This window comes from Nelusetta ayraudi, unplaced genomic scaffold (genome assembly GCF_046127955.1).
Source record: "Nelusetta ayraudi isolate G7.1 ecotype Tasmania unplaced genomic scaffold, CSIRO-AGI_Nayr_v1 ptg000043l, whole genome shotgun sequence".
Classification (NCBI taxonomy): Eukaryota; Metazoa; Chordata; class Actinopteri; order Tetraodontiformes; family Monacanthidae; genus Nelusetta; species Nelusetta ayraudi.
In genome coordinates, this window is record NW_027466093.1 from 2,137,501 (window position 1) to 2,150,737 (window position 13,237).

Consider the following 13,237-nt stretch of genomic DNA (forward strand, 5'->3'; position numbering starts at 1 on the left):
AACAGGGGGCAGTGCAATACAGTACAGGACTCAAATGATATAGTGCAGTTAGGCAGTATAGCCTATAACAGCTGTTCAGCATCCATAGTAATCCACAGTCAGTGCCATAATCATCCAGTCAGTGTCATATTCATCCATAGTCAGTATAATATATATGATATCGCGCAGACCCTCGTCCTCCACCACATTAATTGGCCTGCAAGCCGTAGCCACACCCATTTAGCCCCCGCTGTTGAAAGTTGGCGTGTGGTGGACGCGGCCAGTGGTCTCCGTGCCACACCATCCAACGTGGTTTGCTTTACCTCAGAAGGGGGCAGAGGGCTCTCCGAGTCAGCTGTATGCTTCGCAGACAAGTGAAACGTAAGACTGCTCGTACTCCGGTGGAAACTAAATACAGCTTTACAGTAAATGCATATCACTTTTGTCCTGTCAAGACTGCCATCTGGCAGGGTTTTGAAGTGGAACTTTCCATTTACAATTGACGCCTTATCCATGTTAGTCCTTCCTAGTGCTCATCTACGCTCAGTGTCTTTTTCTTTTTTTTGTTGTGCTTACAAGCCGGCTGCAAGCGTGTGACTGTGTGCTGTGAGTCAATTCATTTCCCGTTTCCAAGATCTACGGAGCGGCCAAAGGTTCAAAGAGCACCGTGTGCGTTAATCGCGCGATGAAAAAAATTGTCGGCGATAAAGCGACGTTGACACCCTTACTTTTTATATGAAGAAACCGATCAAATTTTTCCAAACAATTGTTCACCACTTCTTTGAACTTGTGGATGAATGCTGTGCATCCCACATGGAACGCCAACCTTCCTCTGATATTTTCATGCTTAGTTTTTTCTGCCATTTGGCTTTGATGTATCCTGCGTTTGTTGCTGTTCTGTTTCTGAAGGCCCTGATAGATTTTAGAAATGATTTTTCTCTTCATCTTTTTACAGGCTGCGATCAGAATATCTATCACTATATTGCCCTCTCCAGATGATGTTGGTTTGATTCTTTTATCATAGTAATCTCTTAATTGCATGTATCGAAAGAAATCTTTGTTTCCTCGTCCAAATTCCTTTTTCAACTCTCCAAAACTTTTTAAAACCCTTGTGAGCGAGTGTGCATACTGCAGTTATACTCCTATCCCACCATCGTCTGTACTCAATGTCTGTGGTTCCTGGTTCAAATCTGGGATCAAGAGAAGGCCACATTAGTAGTTTCCCTCCATATGGTTTTCTTTTACCATCTTACTCCAGATAGCCGGTGTGTGCTTAATAATTTCATTTTGGCTTTGTTGAGCTGATTTAGTTCTTATGTCTCCTACTAATGCCAGTGTGTCTGCCGGCCTCTATCTATTTCCATCATGCCTGATATTGAGGGCAGCATGTACACATGTAACTTGTTGCCTGTGTATTTACCATAGGTTTCTATTATCAACACATCAAATGAGGTAATGTTCTGTCCGGGTCTTGGAGAACCAAAATAATATCATCAGCAAAAAGCCCTGTTAGATGTCCCTGCTCTCCTATATGTATTCCTTTTAGATTGTTACTTTGTCTGATCATTTGTGTCAGCAGCTCAATGAACGTAGCAAACAATGTAGCGCTAAGGCAACATCCTTGACGAGTACCATTAATCTTTATCCTTGCCGTAGGTTCTTGGTAGAGACCTTGAATACACTGTATTAACTTTTCTTGGAACCCCAGTTTCCCAAGAACTTGATACAGAAATCTCCAATTCACACAGCCAAGGCTCACCAGTAACAGCTCGCAGGCCCTGCTTTTGGATCTGATCGATTATGTATAGGACCCGTCTAATGTCTTCTTGAGTCTGCCTACCTGTTAAAAAAGCTGACTGATTGGAAGTCCATCTCGTCCCCTTAAATTTCAAAGCGTAACGAACCTGTGTAGCCCGAGGAATTTTATTATAGTTTATTTCCTAGGGTGCAACTCCCCAGGTGGCGTTGTCAGGCAACCCCCCCTCCTCCCATTTTCCTTTATACCCACCATCAGAATTGTCTCCACCTCCGCCAGACCCTCCCCCTTGCCGTAGGTTCTTGGTAGAGACCTTGAATACACTGTATTAACTTTTCTTGGAACCCTAGTTTCCCAAGAACTTGATACAGAAATCTCCAATTCACACAGTCAAGGCTCACCAGTAACAACTTTTGGAGCTGATCTATTATGTATAGGACAGTCCTAGGGCTGGACGATATAGAAAAAAAGCATATCGATATAAAAAAAAGTCATATTGATCGATATCGATAATTATCAAAAAAATTTAAAACATATTTTAATTGCAGCGCTGGATGTTTTATACTATTACTTAATGACAGACTTTTAATAAAGAACACACGAGCACTGAATTCAAATTCAAACTTTTATTCAACCACCTTTTTTAAACACAACTGAATTGTTTGTTTGTTTTTATTATTATTATTATTATTATTATTATTATTATTATTATTATTATTATTATTATTATTATTATCATTATTATTATTATTATTTATTTATTTATTTATTTGTTTAAAAAAAATAGGCTGAGATAGGGCTCGAACGTGCGACTCGACCAGAGGTCTGAAGTTGTGGCGGTTAACAGCTCATTTTGCACTGATTCCCTGCACTTGTTGTACAGACGAGGAAGAGCTGTGTTTGAAAAATACTTGCAGTCTGGAACTTCATATCGCGGGTCAAGAGTGGCGAGAAGCTGTTTGAAGCCAAGCTTTTCAACGGTGGTTATTGGCAGCATATCCCTCGCTATGAAGCATGTTACTACATGGGTGATGTCCTTATGGCGCTTGGACGCTTTGTCGTATTTACTGCAAGAAGTCCAGTTTGGTCTGCTTTACTTGCTTGGTGCTGGCGCTGGCAGCGGATTCCTCCGACAACGTGGAGCCGCTGGGTCTGCGTTTGCGATTGGTTGGAGGAAGAAATGACCGTAATATTAAGCTACATGATTGGCTATGATGAAAAAGGAAGTGAAACTTTTTCTATCAAACTTTTTATCGACACCTTTTTTTCCTATCGCAGCACACGTCTATCGATCGATATATATCGTTATGGAATTATCGTCCAGCCCTAGACGGTCCCGTCTAATGTTATCTTGAGTCTGCCTACCTGTTATAAAACCTGACTGATCCTCATCTATCAAGTCCGGCATAAAACTTTCAAGTCTTTTTGAGATGATTGAAGTAAAGATCTTCTAGTCAACATTTAAGATTGAAATGGGCCTATACGAATCACAAAGTTCCTTATTTTTCCCTTCTTTTGGAATAACTGGAATGACAGCCTCTTTCCATGAGGGAGGCCGTTTGCCCTCTGTCAGAGTCAGATTAAAAGAATTTAGGAGTATCGGGGTTAATTCTTCTCCAAATGTTTTATACCACTCACTAGGAAACCCATCACTACCTGGCGCTTTGGTTGATTTTAAGCCTGCTAATGGCAGCATCTATTTCTTTTTTGGTTATACTGGAAATTAGTTTTCTATTTTGCTCATCTCCAATGGCTGGTAGGTCCAATGAGTCAAGGAATTCTTTCATCTCACAATATTCTTCAGCCGTGGGTTGGGTATATAGATTTTCATAGTAATCTTTAAAAACCCTCTCTATTTCTTCAGGTTCAAGTAGTAGCTGTTTCGTTAATGGGTCTCTAATTTTACATATTGCATGAGAAGCTTGCTGGGCCTTTATTCCTCTTGCTTAATATTTGGTTGATTTACAGCCTGATTCATAGTGGGTCTGTTTAATGAATTTCAGCTTTTTCTCAACATCTAGAGAACTCACGTGCGTGTAAACACCTTACTCCGATTCTGATTGGAGTTTGAGAACTCCGATTGGAATTGGAGAAGTCCGATTGAGACACCCAGATAATGCGATTGGAATTCTAATTTCTCGGCCATGTATACGCCTTAGTCGGACTATTAACTGGACAACGCAAGTGCGCACGCGCCACCGCACAACTACGTCGTCTAACAAAACAGACGGCGTGAAACAACCAGCAAACGCGAATAAGAATGTTGACATTTGGAGAGAGGATGAGACCGGGGCGATGCTTTCTCTTCTAAAAGAGATGGACATATTAAAATTACACACAACAGAGACCTTTTTTAAAAGGGTAGCGCAGCAAATGCAGGGCTCCGGCTTTGCGCAGCCCTGAACAAATACGTATTTGTTCGTATTTATATTTCTACCTTTTCGTTCACATTTTTTGTAAGTTAGAAGAATTTCAACTTGTAAATAAAAGCACAGCAAAGAGATGTTTTTCTGATTTGTTTTCATTTCGATAATTTCGCTGTTATTCTGCTGGAAACGGCACAAGCTTCCTCCACGGTCGGCTCTTTAATGAGCATGTGTATAACTGAAGACACCGTTCCTTTGCAAAACCTGTACACAAACTCTCCCACCAGTCTGCGCAGAACCCGCATCCAACAAGAACGAGAGTTTGGGGTCCGTGGCGACGGCACAAAGCGTAGCATCGAAGACATTGTGTTATTGTAGCCCTCCAACAGCAACACAACAACACAACGTTGACACTTTTCCTTTGATTTTGGTTTCTTTGGTTTAGACAATTCAGTTTGTCTGTTTCTTTTGTTAGCGTAACCACTTTTTTTGGTTGGTTTTCTTTTCTTTGTTTTGTTGTGAAATTTTGGTGAAACTTTGGCTTTTCTATTGAGTAGCGATTTTGTTATAGTTTGATTTCCTTTTTTAGTTCATTAATATCTTGTTCCCCAGTGATCGTTACCTTTTTGTTTTGGGTTTTGGTCCTGTGTGTGTGTGTGTGTGTGTGTGTGTGTGTGTGTGTGTGTGTGTGTGTGTGTGTGTGTGTGTGTGTGTGCGCGAAGAATAAATAAGGAGTTGGCGTAGCGTGAATTTTGGCTTGTAGTGATTCCCTTAGCTTTGTTTATTCCCTTTTTTGAGTTTTCTTTGGTTTCTTTGGCCCTGTTCCCCTTATTTTCTTATGTTGAACAGTCTTTTTGGTATGGTTCTTATTTCTTTGACACTCAGGCAGCTAAACTTGGTCTATTTTAAATTGTTGTCAAATAAAGCTGTTTCATTGGAAGTCCGTCTCGTCCTCTTAAATTTCAAAGCGTAACGAACCTGTGTAGCCCGTGGAATTTTATTATAGTTTATTTCCTGGGGTGCAACTCCCCAGGTGGCGTTGTCAGGCAACCCCCCCCCACCACCACCACCCCAATTTTCCTTTATACCCACCTTTATACCCACCATCAGAATTGTCTCCACCTCCACCAGACCCTCCCCCTCGCCACATCTAGTCTTTTTTTGATAGGCTGCCCTCGCTATTAACCTCCCTCTCATCACAGCTTTAATTGTGTCCCACAGTATGATAGTGTCTACTGGACTATCTATGTTCTCCTCCATAGAGCATTTAATCTCTTTCTTAACCTCCTCCAGTGTTTTTGGATTATTTAGCATACCCACATTTAATCTCCAAAGTGTGTTTTTCTTCCTCTTATTTAGACAAATAATAAGGTAATTAATACTGTGTCAGTACAAGTCAGTCGTTCCTATTTTACATTCCTCTATTCTGTATCTGTCTGTAATGTTAATAAAAAAAATAGTCCTCTGTAACGGGTGGAGGTCCCTCCAAACATCAAACATCCCTAGTTCGGCTAGAGAGACGTTGACAAGTTTCGACAGGCGGGTCTGACTTCTGTTGCCATTAGTTGTGTCGAGTTTAGCTTTTAAATCATGTTGAAATCCCCTGCACATATTAGGATTCCTTCACTTTCCACAGCTATGATCTCAAACAGTGATTTCAAAAAGCACTTGTCCAACCCTGGACCAAAGTAACTGAGTTATCATCCAATTTCCCTTTGACTATTACATATCTCCCTTCTTTGTCATTTATTTTTTTAACAACTTCAAAACTGATAGAATTAGAGATTAATATTGTGACACCTCTCTTTGGGCCTTTCCTGAACAAGCTAAAAAAAACATTTCTATATCCAAATCTTTTCAGTGTGTCGTGCTCTTGTTGAGAGAGATGTGTTTCCTGTAGATCAGGCATGGCCAAACTACGGCGTGTCTCTGTCCGGCCCGCGTGAAGGCAGTCAAAAATCTAACCTAACTTAGAAATGACACTTGAACCTGCAATGAGTATTTTAGTCGTTCTAAATGAGTCCAACGTTAGAAAAAAAGGAGCGACCCGGACTTCCCACAGTCTCTTTTCTATTAACATGGGAATTCAATTTTAATAATTTGTCAACTTAAAAACACCGGTCATACTAGAACATCCCTACCAGCTTTCTTCCCTTTATTCTCTGAATTTAATCAAAGAATCTTTGAAACTCTTGTAGCTTTTCTCTGGCTCGTGTCGCTGCTGATGCGTAGCCCCTCCAGGATCCCTCCTTGCACTGCCACTCCGTCGTAGTGCGGGGCACCGAGTGCCGCAGGCCCCTCCGCACCCGTCGCCACCGCCGTCTTCTCCGCCAGGCCGCGTCTCGCCAATTCCTCCTTTACCTCCTCTGCGCTGTTGTAGGTTCGAGTTCCCGTATCCCAGTGGGTCCTCATCTTGGTGAATGGCGTCTGGAAGCGGATGCCCTTCTCCTTCAGGATTCTTTTAGCAGTGTTGTACTCCTTTCTCTTTTGGACCATCTCTGTCGCGTAATCGTGATGGAATGACGGTACTTTATTCCCCAGTTCTATTTTCTTTGTCCATAGCTCTCTCAGGACCCTCTCTTTGGTAGTAAATTCCAGAAAGTTAACAATGATGGGTCTCGGTTGGGCACCGTCCGCTGGCTTCTGTGCAAATGAGCGGTGTGCTCTCTGAATTTGGAAATTAAAATGTGCTGGCAGGTGCAGTTCGCTTTTCAGCAGGTCTTCCACAAACTTGGCCACAGATTTTCCCTCCTCTCCTTCAGTGACTCCATAGATACGTAGGTTGTTTCTCCTCGGCCTGGACTCCAGGTCAGTTAACTTGTCCTGAAGAGCTTTTTGTTCTGTGATATGACCAGAGCGTCATTAGCTTCCTGTGCCCAACGTTCTAGCTTTTCAATCCGCGACTCAGCCTCGTTGATCTTGCCGGTCTGGAGCTCCTGTTCGGTGATGACTTTCGCAAGTTGTTGATTTATTTCGTCTTTGAAGTCGTCCAAGTCTTTTTCCACGTCGTTCCTCAGTGTTTCTCCAAATGTGCGAAGGACTTCTTTTGATTCCGTTTTTAAATCCCGTATCTCCTTGCTAATAATTTCTATGTCCGAGCCCTTTTTCGCGTCGTTAGTCACGAGGAGTTTGTTTCGCCATCTCTCTCTGTTTCAGAGCAAGCTGGTAGTTCCGCCATATTGTCTGTTACCGTGTTTCTGTTTTGGTTGAATCGAGTTTTCCTTCCCATTCCAACGTTCCCCTGATCACTTTGTAGTTAATATGATATCTGACAATAGTCATTCAAGTTTTCGGGGAGTTTTTACCCTAGACGGTCGAGAGCCCTGGTGTCGCAAAGTCTACCGCTTTATGGCCAAACCAGAAGTCCCTTCCCTCTAGCCTTTTCAAGGGGGAGGTGGCTAGACTCGGCTCTTGTGGGACGAGAAGCAGAAGGCCTGTCCGATCGGGGGGGAAGATGAGATCACATTTTTGTGGGTCAACACAAACTCATCTGCGAGGACAGCAGCCTTGGACAATGACAACACTTTCTGTTCATTCAAGAACATTACCACCTTCTCTGGCAAAGAGTCTTTAAAATCTTCTAAAAGAACGAGCTCACGGAGTGACTCAAAGTCATTTTTGACATCATTAGCTGCACACCATTTATCAAAGAGGTTGCTTTTCTCCCATGCAAACTCGACAAAGGTTTGACCACTAGATTTTCTATGGTTCCTAAATTTTTGCCGGTAGGGCTCAGGAACAAGCTCATAAGCAGGAAAAATTGCTTCCTTTACAACATCATATTACAGGCTGTCTTCTAAGAAAAGAGCAGACACCAACTCCTGTGCTTTTCCCACCCGCTTACATTGGAGAAGGACAGGCCACATGTCTCTTGGCCAGTTGAGTGGCGAAGCTATTCGCTCCAAGGCACTGAATTATGAATTCTGTACCTACCTACAACCCCCCCTTCCGTGGCCCGCCGACTCGATGCAGGTCTGTCATGTGGCCCGTTGCTAAAAAAGTTTGCCCACCCTCTATACAGACAGTGAGTTGGAGCAAACTCGTAAGCACTACTTCCAGATGGCCCGCACTGCCAGTGAGGGGAAATGTGTCATGTTCAAAGAGCTGAGATGCAGGCTGGTGAGAAACACTGTCACCAGCATGATTTCTATCTTGAGAGCCAGTCAGCAAGGAGAGGGGGTCCGGTACCCTTCTAAGCATGAAGTCACTGCAATGGCTAAAAGACTAGTGGAGTATTATCCCATGCTGAAGGATTAAGACAAAACAATGAAACATGTAAGTGATTATATTATTTTGCGCACTTTTTGTGAAAAAAGTGTGAAGATTTTGAAGCGTGTGGTTATTTTTGGCTGATACTTTTTTTTATCTGTGCATGTTCACTTTCCATCTTTATTTGTTCTTTCAATGAGTGAAATTTTATTTACCACAGGCGAGCACTTACAAGAATCTTCACAAGAGATTCACCAGAGAGGGGCCACAAGAAGAAAAGGCATCGCATTGACTTCTAAGCAAGTGACCAAGAAGAAGATCATGATGCAGACTCAATTGGTGGATCAACAATTATTTTGTGTAACACACCAGGGCGCAGTTCTGATAATGGCCACACTTCACGTAAGTAGAAACATGTCCATTTTAATAATAATGATAATGTATGAAAGCTAGGCAATGTTATGATAGTTTTGGATATCATGATATATCACAGGCATTTTTACATTTGAATTGTCATTTGATATATTTTGATGCTCCAAACAATTTCATCCATTTGACTGATTTACTGATTTGTCTCCTCCATTTCATCAGCCAAAGATGGTCTGACAGCACAGGCCAGACATTATCAGACCCTGCAGGAGCTGTACAAGAAACCAAAACCCAACCAAGATGCTGTCTCCCAAATTCTTGACCTGCAGTTTCAAGCAAGAAGATCCTTCATCGATAGTGATGTTCTGAAAGAACAGGACAAGGCCAACAAAGATCCTGGATGCATATCCATGTGTCAAGGATCTTTATCATGTAAGTGATTAACTTGTTTTGGTTTATGATGAAAAGCAAGCATTTTTGCAGATTTTAACATTGACTTGCATTATAGGCGATGAATGAGCTGCGGCGCATTCTGGATAAGGGCAACAGAAAATTCATTGATGAACTAAAAAAAGAGATGGGAAGACTTCTGCACCAATGTATAATTTTATGGTGTTTGGAAAAAAAATGAAGTGATGAAGCCACGCATAACGCTGGTTGTAGTTCAGTAGAGTCATTTTGCTGTGTCTCTAATTGACTGTGTAGCTGTTTCCTTGGACATAGGATGGTTTATGTTGCGCTGAATGAATAGATGCAGAATGGTAATACTCTTCATGCTGAAAAAATAAGATTTTTTTGTGATCAACACAAACCTAATAAGACTCATTTTTAGGAAGACTAACTTTGAACTCAAAGTTGATTTGTTCTATTCCAGTGGAATATTCCATCGCGCTGCTCAGGCCACTCCCCACACTCTTTCCTTCACCAAGTCCACCACCGAAGAAGCTGGGACATGCCAGTGAGGCACTGCTTCATGTCATTCAGGTGAAAGTTTGTTTGCATTTTCTCACATTCAACACTTCATAGTTCCATGCATGGATGTGGCGTTTCCTTCTTCTTTTTCTTTAGCCAACAGAAGATCCCACAATGTACTCGCAGAAGAGGTCTTTCTGCACCTCTGTGTTGCTGTTTGATGGGACCCGCTGTCTCATCTGTCTTGGAGCCACTCCCGCCACCACGCTTGCCAAGGAAGACTTGAGTGACGGTCTGCTTCATCTGATGGGTTACTACTATGCCCTGCACCTCACATATCCAAAAGTGTGTGGCAACCCTTCTCTCTGTCATTCAGACAGAAGTGCTACAGGACACTATCCATGAGTGAGACACCACAGCCTCATACAAAAAAGACCATGGCAGAATGGAAAGATTTTATTGGGGAGTAGAGCTGTGTACTAGGCATAGGTAGTGATACACTCCCCTAAACATGTTATCAGTGGTGATAGGAACACAACACTATATGTTGTCCCCATACTGTTTTTGTTTTTTTTGTGTAACTGAGTGTCAGGGAATCTGAATCAATATTCAATAATGATGACGGTGAATATTGTAACAATTGTTACTTGCGTTCTAGAAATGATTGCTTGAGATTGTTTTAAGATGCAATGCCTTTGTGACGTTTTTATTACAAGGCAGTGAAGGCACTGTCAGCAATTTAAGTGAATAAATAGTTGTTGACAATATTAATTCTGTTTGATTAATTTTTTTTTGGGGGGGGGGAGTGGGCGTAGGGGGGGTGGATGCTTTGTCTCATTTTGAGAAAAAAAAGCTCATATTGTGAACACTTAAATTAAGAAGAATTGCACTGTTAGTAGGTCTGGTTTTAAGATCTTTTCATTCAAATTAAGAAAGAAGCAAACGTGAAAAAAGAATTGAGAAGCTAGTATCAAGTTTATTTGACTTAGTACAGTCCTTGGAATGAGTGCTTTACTGTTTTAAGAGTTTTTCCATTCTTCAAATGCCTAGATATATCGTCTTATTTTAAGAAATCTTACCAAGTCTAAATATCTTAGTGCATTGGCAGATAATTTGACTTGTTTCTAGCCTGTTCTTTCTCAATTTAAGTGTTTGTTTCTTAGATATATTTTGCAGTGTGTGGACACCGAGGGGAGCTCTAGAATTGGCTCATTCAACCAACCAACGAGCCAATCAGCAGTGGCGTCACAGGCCCTCCTCCTTCTTTGTTCTCTCTCTCACTTTGACTTCTGCACTGGACAGCCAGGTTTGTGGAGGGAAGGTTGGAACAAAGTAAGGACGGGGTACCCCATACATTCATGTACGTAGAGTCACTAAGTCTTAAACTCACCAGGTTTGTATCGCATATCGATAGCCCTAATGCCACACAAGTCTATGAGGGTCCAAGGTCAACTTTGTCCGAGAGACATGGGGCCACTTTCAGGTTCATCAGGATCCTTCAGGACACACCCACGCCAAATTTGGGGCTTCTAGCCCATGAGGAACCCCAAAACCCTCACTCTAATTCCAGCCTTATCGCTAACCCTAATGACAAGTCTATGAGGGTCAAAGGTCAACTTTGTCCTAGAGACATGGGGCCACTTGCTTTTTCATCAGCAGCCCCCAAGAAGCGCACACGCCAAATTTGGGGCTTCTAGTTCTTGAGGAACCCCAAAACCCTAACCCTAGTTTCAGCCTTATCGTTAACCCTAATTCAATGCAAGTCCATGGAGGTCAAAGGTCAAATTTGTCCCAGAGACATGGGGCCACTTTCAGGTTCATCAGGATCCTCCAGGACACACCCATGCCAAATTTGGGGCTTCTAGCCCATGAGGAACCCCGAAACCCTCACTCTAATTCCAGCCTCATCGCTAAACCCTAATGCAGTGCAAGTCTATGAAGGTCACAGCTCAACTTTGTCCGAGAGACATCAAGTGTTTTTTTCATGAATCATTCATAAATGTTAAGAGTTTGCTTTGTGGAGAATTCACAATAAAAATACATTGACACTGTCAAAGATGGACTCAAGCACTATTATTGAACTATACTGTATTTTTTGAGTGATGTGCTTTTGACAAGCGCTGCGCACAGGAGGCCCATTTGTTCTTGTTTTTTTGAAGGGGGCCCAAAATTCCTGGCGGCACCCCTGAGCGGGCATCTCCAGCACCAAGGCAGTGGAGCTGCCGGCCACGAGAGAAGAATTAACCAGTCCATTGAAACCATTTGTTTGGTCTAGTGAGTGGCAACAGTCCTTTGAGGATCTTAAGTGCCTTCTCAGCTGTAACCCTGTCCTGTCTGCTCCAAATTTTTCCTCATTGGCTAGAAGCCCCAAATCTAGCGTGGGCGCTTCTTGGGGGCTCCTGATGAAAAAGCAAGTGGCCCCATGTCTCTAGGACAAAGTTGAAAATTCACCCCATAGACTTGCATTGAATTAGGGTTAACAATAAGGCTGAAACTAGGGTTAGGGTTAGGCTTAGCTGAAATTAGGGTTAGGGTTTCGGGGTTCCTCAAGTACTAGAAGCCCCAAATTTGGCGTGGGCGCTTCTTGGGGGCTCCTGATGAAAAAGCAAGTGGCCCCAAGTCTCTAGGACATAGTTGAAAATTCACCCCATAGACTTGCATTGAATTAGGGTTAACAATAAGGCTGAAACTAGGGTTAGGGTTAGGCTTAGCTGAAATTAGGGTTAGGGTTTCGGGGTTCCTCAAGTAATAGAAGCCCCAAATTTGGCGTGGGTGCTTCTTGGGGGCTCCTGATGAAAAAGCAAGTGGCCCCATATCTGTAGGACAAAGTTGAAATTTCACCCCATAGACTTGTATGGCATTAGGGTTAGGGTCCAAGAGTACACATACACATTTTCTTTTGCTTTATTGATTTAAGCTCATCGTCTCCAGCTGCAAAGGTACAGAAACCTTTCTGTGTTTTGATGTCGTGTGTGAGAAAACATCACTTTTTTCTGTAAACTTGTGTTATCATTGTCCTTCAATGAAAATGACACAATCTTTCATTTCATTGTTCAGATACCGAACACCAAGGCATTCCGTCGCTCTCTGGCCATGAAACGACGCCTGGAGCAAAAACGGGATTGGACACCTTTTCCACCTCGGAAGGACTTTGAACGTCGTGAGTACTTCCACGTTCATGATTTCATGTTCTGCCTGTGTTGTTATGTTGTATTCCAAATAAATCTTACAAAAACATATTTAGATTTTTCTTTTTTGTCAATTTACACAGGGCGCGGTACTGGTCAGCGACCTGGGTGCGAAGATGGCCCGTTTTGCTCCTGACTGACAAAACAGTGCAAGTTCGTTCTTAAGGCCCAGCAACCAGACAAGAAGGTATGGGTCGTGATTTTGTCAAGCCACGAGTTTCTTTATGTTTTTGTTCTGGTGGTGGGAGACTCACATCTCTGTCCACTTGTGGATGGTTTTGTGTTCTCGCGCCGGGCAACAACCTTGAACACGGGCTTGTAACAGACTCCGCCCAGGATTTTGCTGCGCTACTGGCAACTGTGTTGGACCGCTGGCCCAAGGTTTGTTTATCTGCTGTGACAAACAAATTTGAACACATGAATGTCATCGCCACTTTGTTTTATCAATATCAAGTAAT